The sequence below is a fragment of the Schistocerca cancellata genome, chromosome 5, assembly GCF_023864275.1.
Source record: "Schistocerca cancellata isolate TAMUIC-IGC-003103 chromosome 5, iqSchCanc2.1, whole genome shotgun sequence".
NCBI lineage: Eukaryota > Metazoa > Arthropoda > Insecta > Orthoptera > Acrididae > Schistocerca > Schistocerca cancellata.
Genome location: NC_064630.1, coordinates 730,509,647 through 730,515,380, shown reverse-complemented (window position 1 = coordinate 730,515,380; position 5,734 = coordinate 730,509,647). Strand labels below are relative to the sequence as shown.

Below are 5,734 nucleotides of genomic sequence, written 5' to 3'. Positions count from 1 at the left end.
ACCTGGCCCCTTGACTTGACAACCATATTGCATGTCTGCGATGTCATAAGAAGATGTATACTTTGAAAACACCCTCCAGCCAGCAATTTCCTTCACCATACACAGCAAGTCTTTTAAGGATGGTAAGATATTTCTCAAGATGACATTGGCAGGCTGTTTGTTTCCACGCCTCGATGATTACTAGAGTGTATCAGTTCCGAATGGGTGGAAGTTTAACACTCGTCCTGTAGTGAACTTTCACAGAAGTTGTTACATGGTGTATCGTTCCATCAGTGTACTTAGCTGCAAGAGAATGATAGTTTACCTGTAAATGAAGATTCGTAAGCGACCACAAACCAATCTTAAGAATATGAAAGAACGAGTGTCGCCACAGATTACTGATATTAAAATCGGCACACGGCGAAAGCAAAACTAATTAGGACAGCGACACGTAGCGTTAATTTAGTAAGACTCTTTACTTCGCATTGGAAATATAGCTGTGCTGGATCCTAAAAACATTTCATCATTCTTTGATAATAATCCTACAATAGCTTACAGGTTACAGACTTTAGTGAATGTTCGTTTAGCGACTTTTATTGCAACAATGTAAGACGTTATTGTTGCTACACATCACAATTTTCCAGAGGTTGTTAAATTCCTTGTGGCAACGGCCTTGCCGCAGTGGATACACCGGTTCCCGTGAGATCACCGAAGTTAAGCGCTGTCGGGCGTGGTCGGAACTTGGATGGGTGACCATCCAGCCGCCATGCGCTGTTGCCATTTTTCGGGGTGCACTCAGCCTCGTGACGCCCATTGAGGAGCTACTCGACCGAATAGTAGCGACCTCGGTCAAGAATACCATCATAACGACCGGGAGAGCGGTGTGCTGACCCCACGCCCCTCCTATCCGTATCCTCCCTTGAGGATGACACGGCGGTCGGATGGTCTCGGTAGGCCACTCGTGGCCTGAAGACAGAGTGCTTTTTTTTGTTAAATTACATGCATATACACTGTCCAGTCACATTAGTGAGATCAACTGTCAAGACCCTGAATAACCACGTTTTGCAGCAGGGACCACAGCGAGACGTGCAAGAGGAGAATCAGTGTTGTTCTGTAAGGTGCCCAGGGGATGTGGAGCCGTGCCGAATCCAGTGTCGTGGTCAGCCGTGCTAGGTTCCTCGGTTGAGGATCCATCGCGCGAACGGCACAGATCCTCGACTGGGCATTTTGGTGGCCAGGGGAGTACAGTAAACTTATCCTGGTGCTCTTCCAGAGACGCATGTACTGCATGAGCAGTCTGACACATTCCACCGTCCTGCTGGTGGATGCTACCGTGCTGAGCAAAAATTGCATCGAGGGGTAGACAGGGTCCCCAAATGTAGATGCGTACTTGTGTCGACCCATTCCTCCCAGAATGACGAGATAACACGCAGAGTGCCCTCCGGCCTGGACGGTTACAACAATTGTTGCTGAGTGTTTGCTTTCAGATTTTTCGTGCCATACACGCCAATGGCTGCCCAATGGAGAGTAAAAGGTGGTTCATCTGAAAAGGCCAATTCGCCACTTACAGGACGTCCGGTTGCTGTATTGGTTTGCAAATTCCAGCCTTCGTCGCCGATGGAAAATCGAAATGAGCGCCGGCCAGTGTGGCCGAGCGGTTATAGGCACTCAGTCCGGAACCGCGAGGCTGCTGCAGTCCCAGGTTCGAATCCTGCCTCCGGCATGGTTGTGTGTGATGTCCTTAGGTTAGTTAGGTTTAAGTAGTTCTAAGTCTGGTGGACTGATGACCTCAGATCTTAAGTCCCATAGTGCTCAGAGCCATTTGAACCATTTTTGGGAAAAGAACCTTTGGCGTCATTGGCCAGGAGGCCCCTTGCGGGGCAGGTCCGGCCGGCTTGAACAACAGTCAGATTGGGTGCACATACCAGTTTCCTGCTGAAGAGACCCATCTGCATCAACGTTCGTAGAACGGTCGTTGAGGAGACACTGTTGGTAGCCCCTTGGTTGCTCAACAGTTGCACATCTACTCGCCCCTTGGTTGCTCAACAGTTGCACATCTACTCGCCCACACATATCTCCGCAGCTGTCGTTGAAATGAAATGTTGTGTGGCTAGAGCCTCCCGTCGGGTAGACTGGTCGCCCGGTGCAAGTCTTTCGAGTTGACGCCACTTCGGTGACTTGCGTGTCGATGGGGATGAGATGATGATGATGATGATGATGATGATGATGATGATGATGATGATGACAACACAACACCCAGTCCTTGAGAAAAAATCTCCGACCCACCCGGAAATCGAACCTGGGTCGCTTTGCGTGGCATTCCAAAGCGCTGACCACTCAGCTACAGGGCTGTCGTATATGGCCTGTTGTACAACACAACTGCCTCGGCGCCAGCTTTGGATAGTGCCATTTTTTCAAGCATGGTGTACTTTAATTACTGCAGCATGTGACCAGTTTACAAGGTTAGCCCTTTGGGATGTGCTTCCATCCTTCGCCCGATAGCCAGTGATCATGCCATTTAGGGCATCAGATAAATCGCTTCGTTTCCGCACTAATACAACTACTATTCCATGTTCCACTGTTAGCTCTGTCACCTGCCGTCAGTGAGTGCTTGTTGTATGTTGTCGTCAAATGTATGCGGTGGTCACATTAATGTGTCTGGACCGTGTATTTATTTGATATGGAAATACGTGTGAACAGCCATTGAGACGTGTGACGAACTCTTTATTTAGACTGCGATATGGTAGAAGTCATATTGTAATTCAGCTTCCGAACAAAAAGTAGTGGGGCACAAGAACTCAACTGTTTCAGAAACATTGTAACAGGTGTCTTTGATATACTGTCATCATACACGCGATGCTCTCATACCCAAACGACTCACATTTTGGCGATAAAAAATGGCGTGAAAGTCCTGAATACGATCAATTCCATTATTTACTTGTTTGAGGGAACAGTGCTGATAGCATTCGATGTTGAACTGTGAGTGTAACTCAGGAGGGGGAGGGGGGAGGGGGGGTATCAAGGCGTATCAACAGGTGTTTCTAAGCAGTTAGTGAGAGAGTAGTGGGCTATAAGCAGTATCTAGACGTATGAGGGAAATTATGAGGTTAATATAAAAACAAAACAAAACTTTAGCCATAAGAATAAAAGGACTTCAAGAAGAAGAATATAATAATTCCAACCCCAAAAAAGCAGGTGTTGACAAATGTGAAAATTATCGAAGTATCAGTTTAATAAGTCACGACTGCAAAATACAACGCGAATTCTTTATAGACGAATGGAAAAGTAGTAGCCGACCTCAGGGAAGATCAGTTTGGATTCCATAGAAATGTTGGAACTCATGAGGCACTACTGACCCTAAGACTTATCTTAGAAGATAGTTAAGGAAAGGCAAACCTATGTTTCTAGCAACGGTAGACTTAGAGAAAGCTTTTGACAATGTTGACTGGAATACTCTCTTTCAAATTATGAAGTTGGCAGGGGTAAAATAAAGGGGGAGAAAGGCTATTTACAAAAAGCTTTCGAAATGTGGTGGTACAGAAGAATGCGGAAGATTAGATGGGTAGATCACATAACTAATAAGGAGGTATTGAATAGAATTGGGGAGAAATTTGTGACACAACTTGCCTAGAAGAAAGGATCGGTTGGTAGGACATGTTCTGAGGCATCAAGGGATCACCAATTTAGTATTGGAGAGCAGCGTGGAGGGTAAAAATCGTAGAGGGAGAGCAAGAGACGACTGCACTAAGCAGATTCAGAAGGATGTAGGTTGCAGTAGGTACTGCGAGATGGAGAAGCTTGCAAAGGGTAGAGTAGCATAGAGAGCTGCATCAAACCAGTCTGTGGACTGAAGACCACAACAACAACACAAGAATAAAAACAGATTTTCAGCGTTTGATATAGTCGAAATTACACTGCACCTTTACGTGAGACTTAAGAAATCGATGATTACTGACTGTCTTCTGAATAAAGATTCTGGCAAATGTGGACGATCTTTTGGTCATGATACCACTTGGTTTGACTTCGCACACTCAGAAATCGCCGTACAGCCTAGCACGCGTGTTATGCATCGCTACAGGCTGTCTCTTGCCACAGCCTGCTTACTAGGTTATTCTGCAGCGACCTGAGACTACTCTATATTTCATCATAGGCATACATGGATTTACTCTCCAGTTAGTTAAGAATGTTATTTCCTCCTGTAGTTGTGCGTGGCCTAAATAACCAGAAATAAAGATGACCAAGCCTGTTAAAGTCATATTTTAAAGGAAAGGCAACACATCTCAACAAGTTCATTAATTGAATATAAAATTATTCGGAGATATAGATGTGTTTGGTACGTTTTAAATGAAATATTGTTATGTATTATATAATTCGCCTCATTATATTTAGTACGTCTACGTGTATACTTGCAAATCATTGTGAAGTGCATGGCAGAGATCACGTCCCACTGTACCATTTGTTAGGGTTTTTTTCTGATACATTCACGTATCGAGCATGTGAAGTATGATCGCTTAAACACATCAGAGTGCCCTGTAATTTAAGTAATCTTGTCTCGCTGGTCCCTACGGAACGATATGTATGGTCATTCTTTAAAGCTGGTTCTAGAAACTTCCAATCCGAAGCGTCTGTCGATTGAGTTCTTTCAACATCTTCATGGCTCTCTTCCATGGGTCAATGAAACCTGTGACCATTCACATTGCCCTTCTTTGTATCCATAATATCCTCTGTCAGTCCTGTTTCGTACGGCTGCCACATACTTGAGCAACATTCAAGGATGGGTCGCAGTAGTATTCTATTAGCAATCTTTTTTGAGGACTGACTGCATTTCAATAGTCTTCTGCCAATGAATCGCAGTCCACCACCGGCTTTACCTACGTCTGAGAATATGTGATCGTTCCACTTCATATTCCAACGAATTGTTACACCGATGATGCATTTGTGTGAGTTGACTGTTTCCAACAATAATCTTCTTCTTCATGTGCCGTCTCCTCTAAGAAGGTTGGCTGTCATCATGGCAATTTCTGATCTTGATTTGGCTGATCTAAGGAGTTCTGACGTTGAGCAGTTGTACCAATTTTTTAAATTGTCAATCCAGGATGTCCGTCTTCTACCCCTCGTTCTCTTCCCACAAATTTTCCCTTCTAGTATTATTTGCAATATTTTGTAATTTACTCCCCTAATAACATGGCCTAAATATTGTAGCTTCCTTACTTTAATAGTTTTAATTAATTCTTTTTCCTTTCCCATTCTTCTTAGGACATCTTGATTAGTAATCCTCGACACCCAACTAATTCTAAGTATTCTTCTATATGCCCACATTTCAAAAGCTTCTAAACTGTTCATGTCCTTTTTCAATGTCCACGCTTCCACTCTGTATAGTAATTTTGAGAATACATAGCATCTTAGCAACCTCATTTTTGTGTTTAAACAAATGTCTCTCGAACAGAATGCATTTTTCATCTTATTAAAGATACTTCTCGATTTAATTTCTTCTGAGCTTTCAATCTCCTCATTTACAATTGTTCCGAGATATTTAAATTTACGTACTTGATCGACTCTTTCCCTATTGATTGTAAGATTTTCTTGTTGGTGTGTTTTAGATATCACCATGAACTTAGTCTTGCTTACGTTAAGAGTCAAGCCAAATTCTTCACTTTTTTCTGCGACTTTGTCAAGAAGTAATTGTAGATCTTTGAGGTTTCCAGCTAGTAGTGCAGTGTCATCAGCAAACCTAACATTGTTAATGTTTAGCCCA

The 5,734-nt window shown here is 43.5% G+C and overlaps 1 pseudogene; it reads left to right on the top strand.

Annotated features, from left to right (window-relative positions):
• Positions 1-642: 642 nt before the first annotated feature.
• On the top strand, positions 643-759 carry LOC126189211 (5S ribosomal RNA; annotated as a pseudogene).
• Positions 760-5,734: the final 4,975 nt, after the last annotated feature.